Below are 14719 nucleotides of genomic sequence, written 5' to 3' on the forward strand. Positions count from 1 at the left end.
TAAGTGCGTCCAGCCCTTTGCTTTTCTTTAGGACTGCTACTGCAGCTGCTAACATATTTGAGGAGCAGTGTCACTGCATTTTGCAGGAGAGAAGAGAGTGCAGAGTGGTCAGCTATTACTGATTAAACTTTGGTTGGTTTCTTAAGAGACTGTGTACTGTTACGTGCTTTACAGACAGCCCCTTATTACTAGAATTTCTAAACAGGGAGGCAAATACACAGACAGCATGCGAATTTGTAAAAAGATAGGCTTTTTCTGGTAAACAAATGTACCAGGCAGATAATTCAAGCATATACAGCTTAAGCAGCTGGGTGGAACAGGATGGTACTGGATGGTACTTTAGGCAAAAAATACTGGAGACCTTCACACAATTTAAAAAATAAATCTGCTTTGGAAACTGTGGAATGTTACACGGCATTTCTCTTACCTCCCACCAATACTGCACTATTTACGATGATACATTTCAATGAACTGAAATCTTTTCCATTCTTCAGCATTAGAGAAACCTGGCTCTTTGATGAAGAGTGGAGGCTTTCCTTTAATGTCAGTGTTCATTGGATCAGGTCCTAAAGGATTAGCTGGATTTTTATTTGGTGGAGTACAGCAAGAAAGGAAAACTCTGCCCTCAGTTACACTGAAGCGAATGGAGCTACTCTGCATTTACACTGCAGCATAACTGAGAAGAGACTGCCTCTCCCATTTAGAAAGTAGTCACAGAAGGAAGTTATGGATTGTTTTTGAAGCTTGTGCTAACTCGTAAGAAGGGCGTCACAAACAGAGGTGGGCAGGAAACTTCTCTCATGAAATTAGGAGATTTCAAAAATTGCCCCGTTCTGCAGGAAGAACTCAAGACCTCTCAGAACATATTAGAAAAACACAGTGTGCCTGAGACTCACCTCACAACTGGGTAGCAGGAGGGGGAGGGGAGCCCTGCTGCAAGTTCCTGCTCTGCCTGGTTTAGAACAGGACTTGCCCCCAGACCTACAGTCAAGAAAAGCACCAGAACCACTGCCCTATTGGCTAATCTAGGAGGGTGAAGTAGGAGGGTCTCTCTCTCTCTCCTCCTCCTCCTTCTGCACTTTCCTAATGAACATTTTATTTCAACTGACCTTGTGGACAGGTGCAATTTGAAAAATTTGAAAAATTATGCAACCCTTAATAAAATTGCCAGGATTCTGTCCTATTTCCTCTGGGGAAATGTGCAGGAAACGTCACTGTATTGACCATGAATTGTTCCCTTGTTGCCAATTATTTCCTAACAGGCTATTTTATTATTAGATACATCACCTTCATTGAACACTATTTTATATTTGCCCTTTTCACACATGAAGCCCTGGACCGCACTAACATGAAGACGGAACCATGCGTTCTCTTTTCGAATCCTCACTAAGTTCCGCCATAGGGCAAGCACAGATACAGTTTACTCTGCATCTGACTTGCTTGCATATACAGTACCTGGTGGCATGCATTAACAAAACTGACATGTCCTAATATCTCTTAGCTAAAACACTGCAGTTACTGCCACCTAAGGGAACTAAATAAGAATAGGACTGGAAAATAAGAGATTGTACAAAGCAAGCTACAATGTTGCGAACATTTGAATGAAACTTTCCCATTTGCCATTTTGAAATAACTTGTTTTGAAATACTTAAAAAGCAACAAATAGACTAGTAGCAACCTGAAAGACTAACAAAACATGTAGATGGTTTCATGAGCTTTTGTGGGCACAGCCCACGATGTCAGATGGCTGTGCCCATGAAAGCTCATGATACCATCTACATGTTTTGTTAGTCTTTAAGGTGCTATTAGCCTAGTTGTTGTTTTTTAAGTTTTTCCTGTTACAGATTAACTCGGCTACCCCTCTGAAGCTCCTTTTGAAATGTATTTTATTTTATATCATTTTATAAAAGATACGATCAAAATAAAATAAATAAGAAGTTAAAATCCTAACAAAACCTGCATTTATTTGACCTAATAAGAATTGTATTTATTTTTTGAAATGTCATTTAGTAGGAAATCTCAACTGTGTTTTGATTCAGAAGAATTTTTTTAAATGTCAAAATTGCCTCAGAATGGAAATTCCCAGTTTTCGACCAGCTCTAATTGTGTGACACAAACCTTCTTTGATTTCTATTGAGGCGGTAGCACATGGGGTCTCACGTGGTGCTGTACAGCTCAGTTCAGTTTCAATAACTGTATCAGAATGGCACTTGTTGCTAAAGATGCTACATCATGGATGGCCACAATGTAGCCCCCTCTCATGCTTTTTACATGTTTGGGGCCAGATGCTCCCATGTTAGGACAACTTTACACAACTCTGATGACCCAAAGCTACATTAAAGCTGGGTGAAGCTGCCAATGACAGGATTGCCTCATAGCAGTTCCTACACCACTACAGAGTTACAGTTTTGGTTGGATGTACATCAGTGAAATGTTTCAGTTGGCAGAAATCTTCATTTTTGGTTAAAAAAAAGTTGCAGCTGAAAAATTTCAAACATCCCATGTCCAAGACAATTCTAACTCATCATGCCAAAACCCTGGCTCTGCTCCTCATAGTCTACATCTGCTTTACAGTCCCTGAGAAGCAGGCTATGTACTGGGTTTTATGTACTTCACTTTCCTTTGGCATCAAAGGAAAGGAGATTTAAATTTGCAGAATGCTTACATTAGTAACAAACAAGCTCTTTGCCAAAGTCAACAGCAGGGGGACTTTGCAACTGATAAATCTGCAATCACAGTTCATTGTTACATCAGAAAAAACAAATTTCAGTGCATAGTCTGGACACAGAAAATATATTCCCCTTAATGATTGCTTAACATCAGAGAGGCCTCTAGATTAGCGTTAAGATCCAGAGATAAATCTCTCATCATCAGCCACTGAAATACTGTCAACATATAGAAGTGCATGGCTTATTTAAATAAGGTAGCATACATGTTAATATTACTATATGACACAAGGATGAACAGGCCCATTTCATATATATTTGACCTAATCCTTTTTCCACCTCTTTTGGTGTAGCTCAGCAAACTTTATTTAAATCATTTGAATCACATTGATGTAAATCAGATATTTAGTTAGGAAGGGAAGAATCATGCTCACTGTATGTGATCACTGACGATAAGGTATCCAAATTAAACTTACCTTCTACCATGTGTCTAGATTTTTCCCCGGCAATTTTTTTCAGGCCCCTGTAGTTTTATTAATTTAGCAGGTAAAATCTAACTTTGTATGTCACCATTAGGTATGAGAAAAATGCATGGAAAGGAGTATTCAAATTCAGCTGAATCACAGCTGCTCAAGTCCACAAGCTACACATATATGCTGCAAAGATCAGATGCAACGTTAGCTGTCAAAGATAATTAAGCATCATGGGTGGGCTAATTCATGCAGGTCAAGTACTGCATCAAAGAAGCCTCAATTGAAAATGAAGCCTGAAGTTACAATAGACAGAGAAGCGTACAAAGGTCTGTGAATGAAGATATCAGTCATCTATGGAGAAAGTTCTTGAAACTTTTTAGCATGTAGTTAAAAGAAGCCAAAAGTTTAATACAGACGTAACCATTAGGGTCCTCCCCAGGACTGTTCGCATCCACAGTCATTGTACCTGCCAGCTCAGAATAGGCAAATACCACCCTGTGGGTGAAATTTATAGTTTCTGTGACCAGTCTATAATCTCTTAAATCCTAGTATTTTAAGATATTATGCAGAGCATATGCCTCTTATTGGATGAATTCACACTAGAGTGAATTTTACACTTTGTATGTTCAGATTGGTATATCTAGATGGTGTGTGGTCCTGCCATAGGTGCAGGGGACTTAATGACCTCTCAAGGTCCCTTCGAGTTTTAGCATTCTGTGATTACTGGCATTAAAACTGTATGCTCTTTCAGAGGTGGGAATGATATTCTTTAGAGGCACTGGAATGTATAGTGTTTTTCCCAATGGAATAAGCACAGGGGAGAATATATGTCTAGCTAATGTGCACACCTGCCAAACCTCTTTCAATTCAGGTTGTAACTGTTTTTCACAGATGTGACTGACATAATATTCCATATGCTTTATGAAAATATGCTTATGACTGACATAACTGAGATACACTTTATGCAAAATGGCTCATACAAAATACCATTGGAAGGATGGTGATTTACTGCATATGATTATCCCATTCGTATGCATGCCTCCTTTCTGAGGAAGGTAAGAATATTGACTTGTGTAGCTTTAATTTCATATTTACTGTTTTGTGTTATACCCCCTGCTGACACTTCACAGACTACAATGGGAAATCCAGATAGGGCTTCATGGCCCATCAATGGGGATAATGATTGTAAATAGGCTGGGCCTTCTGGCAGACATGCCATCCTGCTACTGACTCAAGGACTCAGGGGTGCTACAGAATCAGGTGATCCGATCACCTGATACTGGAACCCATCTGGAATTCTGCACTTTTCCAGAAAGCATTGAGGAATCACACAAAGGATTCCCGCCTTATGTAAATTCTATATAAGGCAGAGGAAGAGAACAATAATGGTCTTCAGCTTGCTACACCTCAGAGAGACACTTGGAATCACCTGGAAACAAAAGAACTGTAACTGAAAGGGGTAAAAGGAAGAAAACTAATAGGCCCAGATCAGAAGAGACACCTCTGGCCTGTGAAGGATTTTACCGGAAATAATATCCAAGGTGAGAAATTATTAATTGTAACCAGTTTTTTAGAGAATCTAGCAAAGATAGTATGTTTTGTACTTTCTTAGCAACCTACTTTGCTGTGTTTGTTACCACTTCGACAAGTTAAAAATACACTGTATTTAGTTAATAAAATTATTTTTGGTTTATAGTAAAGTCCTGTTTATGTAATTGCTAACTGTGTGGGAGGAGGGGAGAGGCTGTGCATACCTTCCTCCACATTGAGGAAGGAGGCAAACTTCATTTAACTTTGGGTTTGTACCCCCAGGAGTAAAGAGTGAAAATCTGGGTGCTGGAGTAAATCCCTTAAGCTGAATCTTCCCAGTACTGATCTCAGGGTCTGTATATACAGCTGGAAGTGTATATACACTTCCTGTGGGTTTTGCTAAATGTGGTTGGAGAGCCCGGCTCAGCAAGGCCAGATAAAAGGGGTCAGTGGTGTCTAAGAACCTCAGGTGACATCCGAGGGGTCTGACCCATCAGTGATCTCATCAAGGAATTTTGCTTTACTAAAGACCCTGGAATCAGGCCCTTTGCTGAGATTCAAATTGACAATCCAAAAGTTACTTACATATTTATAGTAATTAAAAAAAACTCCACTCACATCTACAAATACCTTATTAAAGCTTGTCCACATTCAGTAGGCTCTCTTCTCTCCCAGCCTCTTGAAAACCATTTGACAAACTGATTGCTAGAGAACAGTACCTTTCACATACCTTTCCTCTAAAAAAAAAAATAGAGGAAACCCCATATAACAAGCAGATACTCCAAAACAACTGAGGATCAGAATTCTACATGACGCAAAGATGCTGTCCACACAGATTGAAGACCAAGTCACATTCATATTTTTAAAAAAATAAGACTTACACAACTCAAAATATTGTTAAATAATTTTAAGCTAAGCATATTGAGTTTGGATTTTTAAAGAGCTAAGAGAATCCGTGGAATGAAGAGAATTCGAGCCATGTGGTGGAACGTACAGCTAAAGTGCAATTGAAGGTTGGCATTCCCTCCCCACCCTCGGCTCCATTTGAGTGGCTTTTCTTTTAAGCTGTCCCTTCTGCTCGCCTCTCAAATCCTTTTGAAGAAGTGGGGGAGGGAGGAGTACTTGACAGTGCTATTAAGGAGCACAGCTCATGCTTGCTTCCCTTCTCTTTGTGTCTGAATAACCTGGCTTGGAGAAAAAAACACACACACACACACACACACACACACACACACACACACACACACACACACACACACACACACACACACACACACACAGAGAGAGAGAGAGAGAGAGAGAGAGAGAACAAGGTTTCAGTGTGTGCTCCCCTCATAGTAGGTACTTCTGTCTATAGGCTAGCCCCCATCACTGTAATACCTGAGTGCCTTACAGTCATTCATGCAGTCATCTTCACGATAGCCCTAGTAGGTAGGGAAGTACTTTGATACTAGATGTTAGGCATGAAATGATGGCAGAATGAATGGAGTGAGGAGGAGGAAAAAATGAGGCTCAATGTGTCTTGCCTTAGATTTATATTGTAAGGGGAATGGTCTGTATGGTACAGCACCTATCACATTGGGGTCCCTACCTGCTAGGGTATGCTACTAAATAATAATAATGATGAAACAAAAATGATAATTTATAAGAAGTGTCAATATTTCAGACCAGAACTGGTCTAGACAGATGAAAAGTATGATACACTCAAGAGACACTCCTCAAAATAACAAATAATGGAGATAGACATTTACTGAATGTCCCTCATGTGACCATAGACTTATAGGCTGTGTCTAGACTGGCCAGTTTTTCCGGAAAATCAGCCACTTTTCCAGAAAAACTTGCCAGCTGTCTACACTGGCTGCTTGAATTTCCGCAAAAGCACTGAGTTCCTACTGTAAGAAATCAGTGCATTTTGCGGAAATACTATGCTGCTCCCGTTCGGGCAAAAGTCCTTTTGCGCAAAAGGGCCAGTGTAGACAGCTCAGATTTGTTTTCCGCAAAAAAGCCCCGATCGCGAAAATGGCGATTGGGGCTATTTTGCGCAAAAGCGCGTCTAGATTGGCACGGATGCTTTTCTGCAAAAAGTGCTTTTGCGGAAAAGTGTCCATGCCAATCTAGATGCTCTTTTCCAAAAGTGCTTTTAACGGAAAACTTTTCCGTTAAAAGCATTTCCGGAAAATCATGCCAGTATAAACATAGACATAGACTTTAAGGTCAGAAGGGACCATTATGATCATCTAGTCTGACCCCCTGCACAATGCAGGCCACAGAATCTCACCCACCCACTCCTGGAATAATCCTCTCACCTATATCTCAGATATTTAAGTCCTCAAATGATGGTTTAAACACCCCAAGATGCAGAGAATCCTCCAGTAAGTGATCCGTGCCCCATGCTACAGAGGAAGGCGAAAAACCTCCAGGGCCTCAGCAAATCTACCCTGGAGGAAAATTTCTTCCCAACTCCAAATATGGCGATCAGCTGAACCCTGAGCATGTGGGCAAGACCAGAAATGCTATTGTCAAAATAATTGTCACATCATTATACACCCTGGTTAATATTAAATGGATTTTTTTCCAACCAACTCAGAGGTTTTCTTTTAGTTCTGTGTGTAATTATTTAATTACTTATGTAATAAATTAGTGAAAATCCAAAAAACTGCCTGTACTTAGAAAACCAGCTTAATTTGGCATGCTCTGCTGAATGCTTCCAAATGCTCCAGTTCTTTCAGGCCCTGCTTCAACCAGCAGCCTCCTTCCTCTTTGTGCAAGTAATCTTTATAAATTGCAAACTGAATTTAGTATTAAGCGAGATGTGAAATTCTTAAGTAAGACCCTAAAAAAGAAGCATCAGGGTCATGCAGGATCTACCATCATGTATCCTACAAGCACAGGAACCGTATTTGGGAAAGAAGTCAATTACACAAGAACACAGCACCACACAAATCCCTGATCTCTGTAGTGGCCACAGTATGTTTTTTTAACTGTTGTTTTGAAATCAATCCATAATGTAGATTATGCTGGTTCTATCTGGCTATTTTGGCTCATCAATGTCATGTGACAGATCCATTCTTTAGCATGGCACCAATGGAGCTATGCTGATTTACACCCGGTGAGGATCTGGCCTGGTGATTTGTTTACCATTGCCCAGAAGATCATTCTACAATGCTCTCAAAATGTCAATTCTGGAAACAGAGAACATTTTCCATTCTGAACTCTCCACTGGTTTAATTTTACTAAATATTTCCCACATACTCCTCCTCCAATTCTAGAGCCATTAAAGGAGACTCAAGTATGGAACTTCCAACCCCTTGGTCTATCACCTGTATCTCCTGTATGCTTTACTGGCATACAGGATATGCTATAAGGCCATTATGCTTTCTCAGGCTTTTCCAGGCCAGGAGGTAGACGTTGAGTGGGATTCCTTTGATAGTTATCCTGACTGCTAGGAGAATCCTTTGTAAACAAGGAGCCAGTTGGCAAATGGTACATTTGTTTCGTATTTTGTTAATATTCTAGAATATGATTCATTAGTATCTTTTAATTTTTTAAGTAAATATTCAGAGTCTGTTGGTTCTTAAAGCATTTGCTGCATACATCTCAAGACCAATGTAGGAAAAAGCTTTTTTGGATGCTCAAAGCCTAATGAAATATTGCAGTGATAGTTAAAGTCTGCACTGCCATTTTTTTCCCGCAAAAGATATGCAAATTGCACTCTCATTTGCATATCTTCTGCCCATCCTTTTTGCGGAAGAGGTTTTGCTGCTAAAAAGCCCTGAGTAGATGGGGCCATTTGTCAGGAAAAAAAACATTTTTTGCAAGATCCTGCAAACCTCATTTTTTGAGGAATAAAGGATCTTGTGAAAAAGGATTTTTTTCCCCAACAAATTGGCCCATATTGACTGACATTTCAGACCAAGATGAATATCTCCTTGGAGCCTGGAATCAGCCATCTGTCTCCCCAGAGGTTTTCTCATTTGGTTTTGGTTTTGCTTACAGTAGTTAAGTACATGAAAACTAGTGTCTGGGTCAGCATGTCCACTGCATTTCTGAAGGAGTCTGACAGAGGAGTATCAGGGTATGTCTACACTGCATTCCTCTTTCGAGAGAGGAATGCAAATGCAGGTGAACGAAATTGCAAATGAAGCACGGATTTGAATTTCCCGTGCTTCATTTACATAATCTCATCCAGGCGCTATTTCGAAATACCCTATTTTGAAAAAAGAAATGCTGTGTAGATGCGGTTATTTTGAAAGAAAACCCTGCTTTCGAAATTACCTTTACTCGTTATAAAATGAGGTTTAAGGGTAATTTTAAAAGAAGGTTTTTCTTTTGAAATAACTGCATCTACACAGCGTTTCTTTTTTTGAAATAGGGTATTTTGAAATAGCGCCCGGACGGGATTAAGCAAATGAAGCATGGGAAATTCAAATCTGCGCTTCATTTGCAATTTCGTTCTTCTGCATTTGCATTCCTCTCTGGAAAGAGGAATGTAGTGTAGACATACCCTCCATTAAATAATGGAACACACATCTGGCAGGCAACTGCTGACGTTGGCTAAGTTTATACCAGGTCAATTCCAGCTCTACATTTCTTTGTTATTTTAAAAATTAAGTAATAAGATTACATTTCATGTAACTGGAAACATCTCAGGGGGGTTGTTTCAATCAGTGTGACCTTTTTTGGAGTTTTTTAGTATTGAAAAAGTAAGCACGTTTTAATGATATCAATTGAGATACTTTCACTTCAGAACATGCCATTAGCTGGTGTGTGTTTACTGTAGAATATGGTGACATTTCTTTTATAAAGAGGATGGATACACTGTAAGATAACATATAATGGAAAACAAAGTAATGTTCCCTCCTTTAAAAAGGTACATCCAGTTATGTGTCTCTCAAATTAAGGGCCTGATTATTCAAGTCCTCTATGTGGAAGATTCCCTAATGGGACTACTGTAGGATTAGGATATATATATGGGGGTTTTCTACTTAGTTCCTTCCTGTCACTTGATTTTATGAAAGGACAATACTTTACAATGTTGAAAACAATGTCCAGGCCTTGAGTGCTCCATTATCTTCTTCCCAAATACAATTGCTTTTAGTAGGATTAAAAGCCCATATCTTACTTGATAGGTACAGCTACACGTTAAAATAATTGCATGAAAATATTTTTATAAGCAGACACCCTGAGAAATGTCATGATAAATCAGAATGATTTAGTGAAAATTTCATTTATGAAGTTCTAAAATCAGCTTAATCCATAGTATGAAAAAGTAACAGCAGAGGGAAATCCCCAAATCCTAAATCTGCTTCATTCAAACGAGGCATACCTTTGTCAGTTTTCATACATCTATCCAAAATATATTTTCTGTGGCAGAGTTGGAAATCAACACCAGATATCCCTAGTCCTGATTCAGTGCTTTCAGTACAAGACAATTTTCCTTTCCTTTGAGTCTTCAGAATTTAAAAGGGAAACTCAAATACTTTTTACAATTTATTTTATTCTCCATTGTTAAAAGATTTAAGCTATAAATATCCTTTTGCTGCTACTTGGGTGGTTTTCAGTTTCTCCACTTGGCAAACATTGATTTTCTATTAGTGTTTCTTTCAGAACACAAGCCAGCTGCTATGTCTGATGAAGTGAGTAGAGCAAAAAAGAAAGAGGCAGCACTCAGAAGGATGGAAAAACAAACACACAATCATCAGCAGGAACAGCAGCCCACGTTCAGACTCTCAGCTCCTGCTAGTTCATCCCACTTCAGATAGTCCTATCGGACCCCTTTAGTTAATAGCTATTTGACACTGTCATAGCTCTGTTGTGTTTTTGTTCCATAGTTGGGAATTAGCTTCATCAATGATCATGCAAGCGGAGATCAAGGAGAGAACAAGTTTTGCTAGTTAAGTAATGCTCTTTTGGCCAGCTGGGTGGGTACTTCCCCAGCAGAGCATGAAACATTTTAGTTACCACAGACAGGGCCCTCGGTTCTCATTGTTTATTGGCATCAAAGTGGTGGAAGCCTTTTGTGGCATGGTTGGGTTTTGTTTTTTTAAAAAGAGACTTAAAATCCATCCAGAGGACAATCCTAATAGATATCAACATTAAAGTACAGGGAAATCCAAATGGAGACCAACCAAAACTTTACTTGACAGAATCCATTGTTTTGCTCTTCCCACGTCGACAGTGCATCTCATCAGCCAATTTACAGTTCTACCGTGGAGGAAGATCAGTCTCCTTTGTGCCTTTGGGGCACCTGGCATTGGCCACTGTTGGCAGACAGGGTACTGGGCTGGATGGATCTTTGGTCTGACCCAGTATGGCCCTTCTTATGTGCCAATGATACCGTAATGAGGAATCTAGCTCCTCCCTTCACCAATAATAACTGTTGGTCTCTGCACCAATCAGCAACTGCCCAGATAACTGCCTCCAACCCAGCCCTTTTGTCCTCTGATTTAATTACTCTTTAACAATGTAAAGACCAAAGTAAACACACCTTTGTAGACACAGTGGAAAACACTGCTAGACTTGAAATAAGCTTAGTTACCAAGTATTGAAATAGAACCTGTATGTTCTCAGAATAAAGAAAACAATTCTCTCACATATAATCTGAACTAAAGTGACCTCTCTCTGTGTTCAGTCACACCTCCCGAGATGTGCATTGAGAGTCAGGGAAGACCCAGCTTTCATGTGGGAACTTGAGAACATTCGGGACATCTCATAACAGAAACGTTTTCCACGATTCAAACAATATGTTGCCATGGAGAACAATCACCTTCACGCATTGTTCACCTTACACTTCTTCCATTTGTGTGTCTGGCCTTGAGGCATTCTTCTGCATTTGGAAAGCACTAGGATATTCATTTATAAGTATCACTTTTCAGGAAATTTCTTCTGTTCTAAATGTAAGAGAATATTCTCTAGCAGTACCAACCAGTTCATCACATTTGCACCAACACTTAGCCACTGCCCTTCGAACTCAGCCAGTCAGTGGGTCCAAAACTTTAAGGCTGCTCCCTAAGGCTGAGAGGCATAACTTAATCCACCTTGTTCTATGCTGGCTCTCTGCAGACCAACTGCTGCCAGGCCTATAATGCAGGCTTCCTTACAGAATCCTCCAGCCTATAAGCAGGATGAAGGAAAAAAACCCATTGCATTTAAAGTCACAGTTTACTATTTTAAAACAGTTTTCAGTACACAACAGAAAGCGAATTTCAAGCTTAGAACAGCAATGTGTGTAACATGGAATCAAAGATTTTCTTAGCGTTATATTTTAATTTACAAGATGTTCTGAATATAACCTGAGGTGGTAACAGACAGGCAACTCCCTTCTGTGGATACCTCAGGTCAAGTGCAGCTGGCCTCCTGTCCCTAGAAACAGCTGCCTTGCTCCTCACTCTCTCTCCTGGGTTTCTCATAAAAACCTGCTGTTTACAGCACAGCCTCTTCTTCCTACCCCCATCCCAGAATGTTACACCCGAGAAACTCATAGTCCAAGGTTGCTCACTGAGCTCACATGGCCTGGAACGGAGAGCCTGGAGAGCTTCCCTTCTTTTATGTAGCGGCTTTGCTGTACAAAGCAAGCTGAAAGCCTTCACTGCAAGGGCTCTTTAACTCACACAATATCCTTAACAACTCGCTGGCAGTCGGTACCACATGACATCTTGAGTATTTACGAAGAGTTTAATCCTTCGTGCCTACAGATCAATGACCCCCTAGTGGACAAGAAAAAATGTGGCAAGTAGAATTAGAACGTGAAAACTGGACCTGCCTGTACAGGCCCTTTAATGATAATTATTTTAAAAACAAAAATGATATTTCAGTCTGGGGTAGCTCCCAAAACACTGCTTTTATATACTTACAAAGAGACTGAGGAGAGCACACCTGCAGGTTATCAGTGTGTGATCAGAAGGATGAAGATAAACAATAACCCAAGGGACAATGTATATGCTGAATTTATTAAGCTTACCTAAAGTCAGTCTGACTAGCTCTCTGAAGCAGCAGTTGTCCAATAAATGCTGCATCAGACGTAGACGCCAAGAGCAAGGGATGAAGCCACAGATCCTAATCTAGTTTCTGATCGGAGTTATTTCAGTAAAAAAGTCCTTTCACTGGCACAACCAGGCACACTGGGCGTGTGCACCTGCAGGCATGTGCACAAAGGAAATATAACCATTGCACTACAACCTCCGTCCTGGAACGCTCATGCAGACAAAATTCTCCTAGCAATCAATAAGAGCTTTGCCTGGATTGGGGCTACCCAGGCAAACCGAGGCTCACCATGTTACCAAAATCACTATGGATCTATCTTCATGACCTCGCCACAATGTCATGGCCCTGCTGCCACTTGGAGGAGCAGTGGCAGGGGTCTCCCTCCCTTCCCCATGCTGCAGTGGCAGTGACATTGGGTCCCAAAGGAGTGGCAGCAAAGACTCTGTACTGAAAGTAAGAACAGTGCTTTACACCCCTCTATCACCTTCTCTCAGCTTTTCCTTGGAAATACTTCCAGGCTGTGTCTACACCGGGCCACTTATTCTGGAAAAGCAGCCGCTTTTCCGGAATAACTTGCCAGCTGTCTACACTGGCTACTTGCTTTTCCGGAAAAGCAATGACGATCTACTGTAAAATTGTCAGTGTTTTTCCTGAAAAACTATGCTGCTCCTGTTCGGGCAAAAGTCCTTTTCCGGAAAAACTGTTCTGGAAAGGGGCCAGTGTAGACAGCACAGTAGTCTTTTCCACAAAAAAGCCCCGAATGCGAAAATGACGATCGGGGCTTTTTTCCGGAAAAGCGCATCTACATTGGCCACGGACGCTTTTCCGGAAAAAGTGCTTTTCCAGAAAAGCATCCTGCCAATGTAGACGCGCTTTTCCCAGAAATACTTATAATGGAAAACTGTTCCGTTTTAAGCATTTCCGGAAAAGGGTGCCAGTGTAGATGTAGCCCCATAAGTTTTAGCTTCTCCAAGCAAATGCACCTTAGAATGCATACCTGCAGGAGCAAAAAGATCCCTTCTTCTTTGGAGAAGTCAGACCCTGCACTCTCTTCTGCACCCATGTCTCCTGCCCCAGGTGACAACCTCCTCCTTCACCCAAACTCCGTCCTAGATCCTGCACCCCAGTGTCTTACTCCAAGCTCCCTTCTGCACCCAACCTCCATCACAGACCCCAGCCTCTTCCACTAGTATCATGGAAGAGCGCAGCCCTCAACCACATACTGAATTCTTGGTGTGGTCCCCCAACAAAAATTATTGCCCACCACTGCTGAGTTAGGGTGACACTGACCATGAGAAACTCACCTAGTTGAGCTGCAGGATGGTTACCAAAAGCATCTCAGGTGCTATATGAGTTGCACAGGGCCATATGTCATACCCAGAACGTGGCACCACAACTCTGCTGAATCTAGTTAGAGCGCTGTGACCATCAGGCATCAGGCACAACAGAACAAACGTCATTCTATCTGCAACAGTCAGCAAATTATACTAATAGCAAACAGACACAAGAAATAAACCCCTCTCCTCCACTGTCAGGCTATTTTGGACAGACCTAAAAAGACTGGAACGTTATTGTACATTGCTTCTCATACTAATATTGACAAATAGAATCATTATCCAGCTGGTCACGTTAGGTTTCGAATATGACACTGCAATTAGGTGGCATGGAGGGTCTATCCCTGCGTGGGTATTTCAGGGGGATGCTGGCTGGATGAGAATTGCTTTTCCAGCTCATCTCTCAGGAGAGCAAGAATGAGCAGAGCCATGGGTCTCAACCCACGACCCAATCAGGACACAGCCACAGCCCACACAGCAGTCTCAGGGCCATACAGGTAGCCCAGATATTGTGTGGCTGCAGCCCACATAACACACAGAATGCTCCACATGTGACCCACAATGGTAAATAGGTAGAGAAGCTCTGGAGCAGAGGAACAAAAGGAAGTGCAGGGGATTAGCAAGTGTGGATGAAGGCATCATCATGCTGTTATATAGGGAAGCATGCAGAATGCAGACCACCACCACAGGGACTTTCGCCAGCACTGCAGTTCTCGCTTTCAGAAGCACAGCA

Source organism: Pelodiscus sinensis, chromosome 12, assembly GCF_049634645.1.
Source record: "Pelodiscus sinensis isolate JC-2024 chromosome 12, ASM4963464v1, whole genome shotgun sequence".
In the NCBI taxonomy this organism is placed as follows: Eukaryota; Metazoa; Chordata; order Testudines; family Trionychidae; genus Pelodiscus; species Pelodiscus sinensis.